Source organism: Mixophyes fleayi, chromosome 4, assembly GCF_038048845.1.
Source record: "Mixophyes fleayi isolate aMixFle1 chromosome 4, aMixFle1.hap1, whole genome shotgun sequence".
Taxonomy (NCBI): Eukaryota; Metazoa; Chordata; class Amphibia; order Anura; family Limnodynastidae; genus Mixophyes; species Mixophyes fleayi.
In genome coordinates, this window is record NC_134405.1 from 10,786,706 (window position 1) to 10,798,612 (window position 11,907).

The following is an 11,907-nucleotide window of genomic DNA, read 5'->3' on the forward strand; positions in this document are numbered from 1 at the left end:
CGTTAAAACTAAGCAGCATAGGGATGTGTCGAACCACGGATATCAAGCAGTGAGGTCAACACAGGCTACGAACTTTAAAGTACTCAATGAAATGTCCATATTCAGATAGATCATTAAGGTTGAGTTGCCTAGTGTTGAGATGTGCAATGTTTTTTTTTTTAAAACAATATATCCTTGAGGGTACTGTTTATATTTTTAATTATTATTTATTTATTTGTCATTGTTAGGTACATAGCATATTATTATGATTTACATTATATAGATTATTATTATTTTAACTTTAAAGGAAATGAGGGCGCTTATTTTCTTGTCTGTACTAAACATAAACCAACCACAATGCAATAAAATCAACTTTATTAAATTATTATGAAACGTGATGAACCATCATTATAATTACATATAACAATCCACCTTGTATAGCAAAACAGCACTATTTCTGTTAAAAATCTCACTCCAATTGAGCAGTGATCTGGAGGTGCACACTCTAGATTAAAGTCTTATTGGTTTAACAAAGGATCCGGGAATGTTCAGTTGAAATACCTCTGAAGAATATACTTCAGCATAAATCTCACTACTGACTGATTGCAGACTGTGTAATTAGGGTCCTTCAAACACTGTTCCCAAAAAATGCTCAAATCCTCTTATTATGTATCCAGCTGACAGATTGAATTAAGGCAATATTGCAGCTTAAACAAGAGACTGATTTTGTAGTGTGGACAGCACTGTGGCTTAGTGGCTAGTACTTCTGCCTCACAGCGCTGGATCTTGAGATCAATTCCCGACCATTGCCTTATCTGTATGGAGTTTGTATGTTCTCCCTGTGTTTGCATGGGTTTCCTCTGGGTGCTCCAGGTTCCTCCCACCGTCTAGTAGGTTAATTCGCTGCCATCAAAATTGACCCTAGTCTCTCTCTCTCTGTCTGTGTGTGTGTATATTAGGGAATTTAGACTGTAAGCTCCAATGGGGCAGGAACTGATGTGAATGAGTTCTCTGTACAGCGCTGCGGAATCAGTGGCGCTATATAACTAAATGGTGATGATGATGATGATAGTGTAAAGGTTCGTGGTGTTCATGGAGGGCTACAGCTCCCACATGCAGCACTCCTAGACTTGCACTCTTCACAATCTTATCTCTCTAGCTTCCAGTTTGTATAACAGATTACCTGGCCGGTGAGCAACAGCTGCTCTGACTGCAGCTGTTCAAGGCTCTCAGTCCTTAGAGATATTTCTTTCAGCTGCCAGCTTGTATGAGGTCTCTCGTAAGAGCAATAAAGATGTAAATTACAGTCTTACTTTTTGCAGTCAGCATCCTTATAGCTGGGTGATCAAACAAAAAAGTGCTTCAATTTTTGTCACAGAGGTTCTTAATTAATCCTTACGCGTTTCTCCACTTTAAATGTGGTTTCATCAGAGAGTAAAGAATACTAAAAACCTCTTTCCTTAACAAGACCCTTACATCCAATAGGATCTAGCAGATAATTAAACACAGGTGTATTCTTAAATGCAAACTTTGAATTACAAGTGGTTGGTGGTTATAACTTCTCCTTCACTTACAAAAGATTATTTAGCATATAGACAAAATGGACAATAAAATTTAAGATTATATATGTCATTACAAACAATGTGTCTATTGAGCTTATATTCCCTGTAGGTTTCCTTCAAACATATAATAGTGCACATTTCTTACAGTTGTACAATGTAGAACACAGTGCCTCTAGGTCACAGGATGGCCGTGCAGACATGGCATATTCCTCGCCTAGTAGCTACTTAGGCACAAAAAACTCTGCTTAGTGAATGGAGATAATTATAAATGCACCTGGGTGGAAACCCCTATGTTGGGGGTGGGGTTTGATATCTCCCTACGGATTGTGTGCCAGTGGTCATTACTTACTGCTTGCTTGTCGTTCTGGAGGATGGCCACTATGCTGTGTGAGGAGACTGAAATTGTTGCTTCATAGTGCTATTATGTCTAATACTTTGCAAGTACTTGCGATACATTACATTTAGACACATATTAAAGCAGGCATTGGTCTTGCTATTTAAAAAAGTGGCCCAGCCCATTAATTACGTACACACTTACAGATCCTACTTGCAGATATTCCCAGCCTGATTCTGGCTTAAGTCTAATGTTTGTTTCTTTCCGGGACCATTCGCAATGTGAATGCTATTGAAAATCAATGTTAACTTCTGACACCCAGATCCTATATGAACATTTGAGTTTAGACCAATACTGCTTGTTCAAAAACCCTGGTCATGTGATATCATGAACCCGTTCAAACTATATATTCTGTCCGGATACATCATTAACCATCGTCAGCCAAAACACATTGGCCCACACAATAATGGCCAATGAACATCTGGGTCATTCAGGCTAATACTAATTAGCTAAGTGTAAGTGACAAAGTGCAGGGTTGTTGTGATTTCATATTGATGAACATAACAAGATTTAACCAAAGTCAAATGTCTCGTGTCCCCCAGATTTTATCTGGCAACAACAAGTTACATAAATGACAGGTGTGTGCAAAATCACAATCTGTGTCTTCACCCACAATTTAGTCTGCTTAGAAGTGTGTATATGTGTGTGGCTGGAATGGAACATTGCATAAGTGAGCAAAAAACAATATAGTTGATGTGTAGCAGTTTAAAAATACGTTAAGAAGGTCAAATCTGAAAAGGATGGATAGTGTCCTTGTTTGACTGCTGGTCAAAACCGGATTTAAAGGTAATGTTGATAAGGACTCCAACAGATGCTAGACTTGCATGTGACACCAAGGCATTGGACTTGATTGTGTGGACTTTGTGCTTTGCATTTGTCTTTGGCAACGATTCAGAGCAAAGTGGTGATTGTGACTGGAGTCCAAATTTTGCATTGTGGTTTGAACATGTCCTAGCCCTGGAAGTGTGGTGGGCAACAAATCTAACATTTAAGGACCCTACTTGACCACATTCACAGAGGTTATTGAAAAATATATAGGATTAAGCTCATATGCCATGTTGAACTTCCTAACACGTGGACCAAGAAAAGAGTGAATACATACTAACCACACAAATATGCCTAATATTATAAAGTTCTAACCCACAAAATAGAGTGTGAGTTAAGGGGAAGGGCTGTATGTGGCTAATGTCAAACTAAGCAAGGATGTATACAATAGATGGTACATGTATACATGTACCTAAATGGGCCCCAAAGGACTATAGAGTGAATGGTGTATATGAGAAGAGGAAGAACAGTAGTGTAGTAAGCAGCAGATACGTCTTTGGGACTGATTGCTGACACTAATGCAGGGTCAGATTTATTATTAACAGACAGTATTACATATTTTCAGCACAAAACATGGAAAGTAAGACAGTGGTCTTTGACATAAAGTTCCTTGGATGAGGAGCAAACAATCAGGGCCAAGTGAAGAAACACATAGGCAGGGTTGTAGTATTGGATAAATACTTCAACGTGTGATAAGACATGAAGTGCAGAGCTCTAGAATGCATGTCATCTTTGGCTGTTGGAGAGAAAAGAAAAAATTACTACAACAATATTAGCTCACATATAACTTTACTTCATGTACTTAGTTTATGCCTTTGTGCACATGAAGGTGGCCACTGTAACCTAACAAGCTAAGGGTCTTGTAAGGCTCATCACAGTACTCTCCGGAACATTGGCTTGTGGGTTTCAGCTATATCTTGGTTTAGGAGTGTGGTTTGTGGTGGCTTTGTCGAGAAAGTAGCAAAAAATCATGAGCTATTAAGAATGTGGATTGGATAACATTGCCTAGGCAGACACACAAATCTACATCACAATTCCAAAGGTTTTTAACAGCAATATTGTATGCAGCACCCACACTTTAAAAATAATATTACATGTTTGTTATCAGAACACTATAGATACTTACATTCTTCAAATGGCTACAACACCATGGCCACCTGCTGCAACTCAAAAGGCAACCACTGTGGCCTCTTCGCCCTGCCAGCACCTACATGGTGTGGCATGTGGGTGAAACAGCCTGTGGTTACAAAGGTAACACATAACTTGTTGTAAAAATGTTGCATGTTCTTCAGTCTAATGCCAACAAAGTATAATATATACTTTAGATTCCTTGGTGAACACTGTTATCCTAGATTTTTACTAACAATGTTAGGCAATAATATCTGAAAGGTAATTGCCATTGTCTTACAAAACCATTATGCCATTTAATCAATGATATTCTTTAAACAGCATATGGGTCATGTTAGGACGTTTGCAAGCTAAGTCTTAATTTCGACACTTTAGGACGTTGATGTTTGCACATTAGGCATTAGTTTTTTTCAAAAAAAATTATGGAAGGGAGGCCAAATGCTTGTCCAAAAAAATTACACTAATTTAAGGAAAGATCCTAAAGCATTTTCAAGTATGCTTATAGGTTGGCATAGATTTTACAATCATATAAAATGGATACAATTTCATTAGGACAAAAACACATGTATGTTTGGCAAGCCATTTCTTGTTTCGAATGTAAGTTTGCATATCATTTTGGTTTGCTCATTTTTGCATCAGATAGTATTGGTGTATTTGACATTTGACCTTTAAAGTAAAGAGTCATGATAAATTAGAATTACCTCAAAAATATGTATCAATGACATACTGCCTGAAGTTGACACATTGCCTGAAGACACTCTCCCTAGGACGGCGATGTTGTACCAGTTGCTGGTTTGGACGTTGTAGAGGATCAGCCTCATTGAGAACCAGATTCTCATCCAACTCCAGGATCGCCTGTATGTGTGACAGGGAGGGGGCGCAGGTAAGAACGAGAGACAAGAAAAGTGGGAATAAAAAAATAAAAAAAAAAAAAACTTGCATCAATATTCAAGCCATAGTGCAAGAGCAAAGACACCATATCAGAGACCACCTCACCATAAAGAGACAGAAAGCGAAACACAACAGACATAAGAGTGGGTGGCACTGGATACTTATCACACACCAAAACACAAAAGGCACCTTTGGAAAACCCAAAATATTTTCCGAACGTTGTATCAGAGAATCTGGTAGGGAGGGGGGGCAGGTAAGAAATAGAGACAAGAAAAGGGGCCACAAATTAAAGCAAACTATAAATAATTTTGTCAAGATTCAGTCCCTAGTCAAAGTGACAAAACACAGTGCAAGAAGGTCGTCAGTCCTAAATAATTTTCAATACTTTTCTCCTACCATCCAAAATCCAATTTAAAAAAGCAAAAGCAGTTAAATTAGCATTAGCTTATTAAACAATAAAACACATTGCAATGCTATTTTAGCTCATAAAACATACTTTGATTTGTGAAAGATACTGCTCCAAATACCTCTAAGCAGCACTTAGTCGTCTGTTTTACTCACCAAAACGACTGAACTCCCAACAAAAAACAAGTGCAGCAAAAGCTGTTTTAAAGGGAAGCATAATTAAAGAAGTATCTGAAGGTACATGCACTGATGCTGCTCAGATGACGGCAGACACAGGTGCATTTAGAGAGCGCAGGTGTCTGTTTTGGCATAAAAATCCCCCATGCATATTTCTGCATTGAATTACAAAAAATTATGTTAGTGTATGTGGTTAGTTTGATTACATCTTTTGCTAATATACTTAGGTGTTCCTTCTGTGGAATAAATCAGGTTTCTCAATTGCAGGTATGTTGCATGATCCATTGTGTCACAGACTCAGGGTATTTGCTTACTGGTTTTTGCACTACTCACCAAAGAGGCGCGGAGTCTAACATGTCCCAGGTCTTCACCAGGAACCCCGGCAAGGCAGTATGGTCTTAGCTGCGGTCCTCAGAGGGAGTAACCAGTGAAGCGATAGATGAAAACGGTGTCAGGAAAGCCGGGCCCAAACCGAGAATTCAGGAGATGCCACAGGGGAAATCCAAAGCCGTAGTCAGGGTAGCTGGGTTGTGGTTAGAAGCGCAGGAGGGAGTAGTCAATCAAGCCGAGGTCAAATTCACAAGGAGCACAGAACAGGAGTAGTCAGTAACAAGCCGGGTAATACACTGGAAACACTGGAGAAAAGTACACAGGAACGCTGGAGCTAGGATGAGACCTAATACTCTGGCACTATTCAAGTGCCAGAGAGAACTTAATATAGGGGCTGCTAACCAATCATAGGCGGTGGTGACGCTGAACACCACCGCCGGAATTACTAAGAAGCGTTCCGTTGCCTAGCAACGGAACGCGACCGCCGACCCGGAAGTGCGCCCAGTTGCCTAGAAACCGTCTGCTCAGCAGCAGAAGCAGGCGTCCGTCCCTGTGCGGCGGACATAGCACAGGGACGGCGTCTGACAGTACATCCTCCCCTACTTTGTTGGATAGATCTTTGCTTAAGGAACTGTTTTAATAGCCGCGGGGCATGAAGATCTTCTTCTGGCACCCAGGATCTCTCTTCTGGCCCAAAACCCCTCCAATGTACTAAGAACTGGCGCCGTCCATGGAGGACACGAGAATCCAGGATGCGACTTACTTCAAATTCTTCACCATTGGTAGTCCGTATAGGAGCTGGACGATGAGGTAATTGATGGAACTTATTGAGTATGAGTGGTTTAAGAAGAGAGACATGAAAAACATTGGGGATCTTCAGGGAAGAAGGTAACCGGAGTCTATAGGTTACTGCATTGGTCACATGAGTTATGGAGAAAGGCCAGATATAACGAGGAGCCAATTTTTGAGAAGGCACCCTCAACTTGAGGTTGCGTGTGGACAACCATACTTTATCGTGAACCTGTAATAGAGGAACAAGTCTCCGATGACGATCTGTAGCTTGCTTGTAGTGTTGAGAAGTCTCTTGGAGTTTAGTTTTAGTATTTGACCAAATCTGGGAAAAGTTCCGCATGAAATCCTCCACCGCAGGAACTGGCGAGGAACCTTGACTGGAGAAATCTGGGAGGGTGGGTAGGGATCCATAAACGATAAAAAATGGAGAGGCACCGGTAGACTCGTAATGATGAACGTTGTGGGAAAACTCTGCCCAAGGTAGGAGATTAGCCCATTCTGTTTGGTTGTCTGAAGAAAAACATCGTAAGATGACTTCAAGGTCTTGGTTAACCCGCTCCGTTTGGCCATTGGTTTGTGGATGGTAGCCGGATGAGTACTTGAGGTCGGAACCAAGTATTTTACAAAAAGCCCTCCAGAATTTGGAAACAAAATGCACTCCACGGTCTGAAATGATTTCACGAGGGCATCCATGGAGTCTGAATATTTCCTTAATAAAGATAAGAGCCAACTGAGAAGCGGATGGTAGAGCGGGCAATGGTACAAAGTGGGCCATTTTAGAGAATCTGTCCACAACGACCCAAATAGTGGTGCATCCATTGCTGGAGGGAAGGTCAGTGATAAAATCCATGGATATGCTTTGCCAAGGAAAATCTGGAGTGGGAAGTGGTTGAAGGAGCCCTGAAGGGGCCAACCTGGAGTTCTTACAACGAGCACATGTATCACAGGAGGCCACAAAACTTTGTACATCCGAATGCAGAGCCGGCCACCAAAATCTTCGACAAAGAAATTCGTAAGTTTTCTTTACCCCGGCGTGTCCTGCCAATTTGGAGGAATGTGCCCAGCGGAGAGCTTTGATTTGTAAATTAGGCTCCTAGAAGGAACAACCCCTAGGGGGTGTCTTGGCAGAGGTTTTGGTAAGGGCGATAACCCTGGTAAGGGTTAGAATGGGTAGAGGCTCCAGGGGAGTACAGAGGTCAGTATTGTCAACAGATCGAGACAGAGCGTCTGCTCGGATGTTCTTGGATCCTGGATGGTAAGTCAGGTGATATTAAAGCGTGCGAAGGACGATTCCCATCGAGCTTGACGTGGATTGAGGCACCAAGCCTCACTGATATAGAGCAGGTTCTTATGATTAGTAAGAACTGTTACTGGATGACGTGAGCCTTCTAATAGATGTCGCCACTCCTCCAGGGCAGCTTTGATTGCGAGTAACTCTTTGTCACCAATGCCATAATTCTTCTTGTGAGATAAGAATTTTTTAGAAAAGAACCTGCAGGGGAGATGAGAACCACATTTAGATTTTTGGAAGAGTACTGCCCCAATACCTATAGCGGAAGCGTCAACCTCCAGAAAAAAGGGTTCGGATTGATCCGGTTGAGAAAGGGCTGGAGCAGATGAAAAGGCTTGTTTCAGGAGATTAAATGCCTTCAGGGCGTCCGAAAGGCCAATTTCTGGGATTGGCTGATTTTCGTGTTAGCGCGGTTATTGGCGCAATAATGGAAGAGAACCCCTTAACAAACTGCCTGTAATAGTTGGCGAACCCAATAAATCTTTGAATGGCCTTGGTGCCTTGGGGAAGAGGCCAGCTGGTAATGGCAGATACCTTTTGTGGATCCATGCTTAATCCTGATCCTGAAACAATGTACCCAAGAAAAGAGAGTTGTTCAACTTCAAAGATACACTTCTCTAATTTGCAGAAGAGTTGGTTGGCTCGTAGTCGAAGTAAGACTTCCTTAACGTGATGTCGATGGGAGATAACATCTCGGGAAAAAAAATCAGGATGTCGTCCAGGTAGACAACGACAAAGTGATATAGAAAGTCTTGGAAGATCTCATTAACAAAGGATTAGAAGACAGAGGGGGCGTTACTAAGCCCAAAAGGCATAACAAGGTATTCAAAATGTCCGTCCCGCGTGTTAAACGCTGTCTTCCACTCGTCTTCTTGACGGATCCGCACTAAATTATATGCCCCTCGGAGATCTAGTTTGGTAAAGATCCGGGCTCCACTGATTTTGTCAAAAAGGTCCATAATAAGGGGCAATGGATAACGGTTCTTTATAGTAATTTTGTTTAGTTGCCGATAATCAATGCATGGACGTAAGGATCCGTCTTTCTTTTTAACGAAAAAGAATCCTGCTCCGGCCGGAGAAGATGATTTTCTAATGAACCCTCGGATATGTATTGTGACATTGCCCGAGTCTCCGATAAAGACAGGAGATAAGTCCTGCCACGAGGAATCTGTTTTCGCGGAATTAAATCAATCGGGCAGCCCCACGGGCGATCGGGTGGAAGAATCTCTGATCTTTGCTTGGAGAAGACGTCCTTGAAGGCTTGATAGACTGAGGGTAATGTGCAAGTCTCCGAATTGGTCTGAGTATGACAAACTTGAAAACGTAGTGAGGAGATACACTGGTTACGACACTGCGGACCCCAGGAAATAACTTCGGCACGAACCCAGTCAAATTGAGGAGAGTGGGTCCGGAGCCAAGGAAGGCCCAATATTAGCGGATTAACTGACTGTGGCAACACTAGGAATTGGATCAACTCTTGATGTAACGCTCCTACCAACAGTTGAACCGCACTCGTGATACTGGAGATGACACGGTTACCATCCACGGCAGGGAGGGTAAGCGGTTGGGGAAGATCTTGGATGGTTAATTGGAGCTGTGAAGCAAGAGAGGCCGAGATAAAATTTCCTGTGGCACCAGAATCCACGAAGGCAGAGGTTAGATGGGGTCCTTTGATGGTCATAAACTGAACAGGCATGAGGAACTCGGGATTGGAGGTGGAATAGGGAGTGGAAACGGCAACACCTAAGGCAGCCTCCCTCTTACCGTCTAGGAGGAGGCGTTTCCCGGTCTCTTAGGACAGAGACTTAAAACATGACCAGACTCCCCACAATATAAACATAATCTCTGCTTGAACCGTCTCTCACGTTCTTCTGATGTCAACCTGGAGCGGCCAAGCTGCATAGGTTCTTCTGTGGAAGATATGGGATTTTGAAATTGGGGAGCCAGACGGGGAGTCCGTCTTGTAGAGGATCTTTCTGAAGTTCTCTCTCTGAAGCGGAGATCAATCCTAATACATAGTGAGATAAGGGAGTCTAACTCCGAGGGGAGTTCTCTGGTAACCAGCTCGTCCTTGATTCGGTCAGTAAGACCCTGCCAGAAGGAAGCAATGAGGGCCTCATTATTCCATTGAAGCTCAGAGGAGAGGGTACGAAATTGTACGGCATACTGACCGACAGACATAGAACCTTGTCGAAGGGTTAAGAGGCTAGAGGCGGCAGATGAGACTCACCCTGGTTCATCGAACACCTTCCGGAACATGTCAATAACAGCCGCGGAATCCTCCAGTAAAGGGTCATTGTGCTCCCATAACGGGGAGGCCCAGGCCAAGGCTTGCCCACTAAGCAGAGATATTATGGAGGCTACCTTGGTACGTTTAGAGGAGAATGCTGAAGAGTTGCACTCGAAGTGAATGGCACACTGGTTAAGGAACCCTCTGCATCTTTTTGGATCTCCGTCAAACTTATCTGGAGACGGTATTCTAAGTCCTGGAGTAGCAGCTAGGGGAGAAGAGGGAGCCACAGGAGCAACCGCAGAGCGAGAAGGAGCCTCGGAGGGTTCAATAGGAGGAGTTTGGTCCGCCCGTAGGGAGTCCAGGCGAGATATAATTCCCTGAACACACTGGAGTAAACGAGCCTGGTCTGCCTCCTGCTGTTCCACTCGGCGACCCAGGTGGATAATGAGATCCCGAGTTGTAGGTTCCCCTTTTCCATCTGACGTCATGGCCAGAGTATACTGTCACAGACTCAGGGTATTTGCTTACTGGTTTTTGCACTACTCACCAAAGAGGCGCGGAGTCTAACATGTCCCAGGTCTTCACCAGGGACCCCCGCAAGGGAGTATGGTCTTAGCTGCGGGAGACACGCAGGTCGCGGTCCTCAGAGGGAGTAACCAGTGAAGCGATAGATGAAAACGGTGTCAGGCAAGCCGGGTCCAAACCGAGAATTCAGGAGATGCCACAGGGGAAATCCAAAGCCGTAGTCAGGGTAGCCGGGTCGGGGTCAGAAGCGCAGGAGGGAGTAGTCAATCAAGCCGAGGTCAAATTCACAAGCAGCACAGAACAGGAGTAGTCAGTAACAAGCCGGGTAATACACAGGAAACACTGGAGAAAAGTACACAGGAACGCTGGAGCTAGGATGAGACCTAATACTCTGGCACTATTCAAGTGCCAAAGAGAACTTAATATAGGGGCTGCTAACCAATCATCGGCGGTGGTGACGCTGAACACCACCGCTGGAATTACTGAGAAGACGGAACACGATCGCCGACCCGGGAGTGCGCCCCGTTGCCTAGCAACCGGCCGCTCAGCAGCAGAAGCAGGCGTCCGTCCCTGTGCGGCGTCTGACACATTGTTTCAGTGTGGTCTATATAACATATGTACTCTTTAGTCCGGACGTTAGTGTTGTGGTTAGCTATTCCATCTGGCATCAGTAGGGTACTAGGTTTGCATCCTAAATGAAGAACGTACCTGTACAGACTTTGCAATTCCCCATATGCGTCACTGAAAGAACAGTACGCAAGTATATGGACATATTTCAGATTGCGTACTATTAGCCTTTACATCCATATCCATGTTTATTGACATTTTTAAAATTCCTAGGACACAATTTTCGTGATGGAGAACAAGAGAATGTGTGTGTAATTCTTTATTGTTTATCCTTCAACCTTCATGTTGGCAGTAATGCATGTGTTGAGTTGTATGTTTGTTTCAATCTGAAGTATGCCTTACCAGTTAGAGAAATGTTCTGGCAACTGCAGGGTCATGAGTTCAAAACCAGAATCATGCCTGTATCTGTGCTGACTTTGTATATCCCCATGTTTCTGTGGATGTACTCCAATGTGCCACCTATAGAAGAGTATGCTAGTATATGCTTCACCATTTGCTGTCGTGCATATTTATGATTGTGAACTGTTAGCCGTTACATACGCATCCATGTTTATTTACATTTATAAAATTCCTATGACACATTTTTTGTGATGGAGAACAAGATAATGTGTGTGTGTAATTATTTATTGTTTATCCTTAAACCTTCATGTTGGCAGAAATGCATTTGTTGTGTTGGGAATTTCCCTATCCAAAAATTTAAATTGTGCATGTACCAAGGATTGAGGGCTCCAATATTTCATTGTAGAAT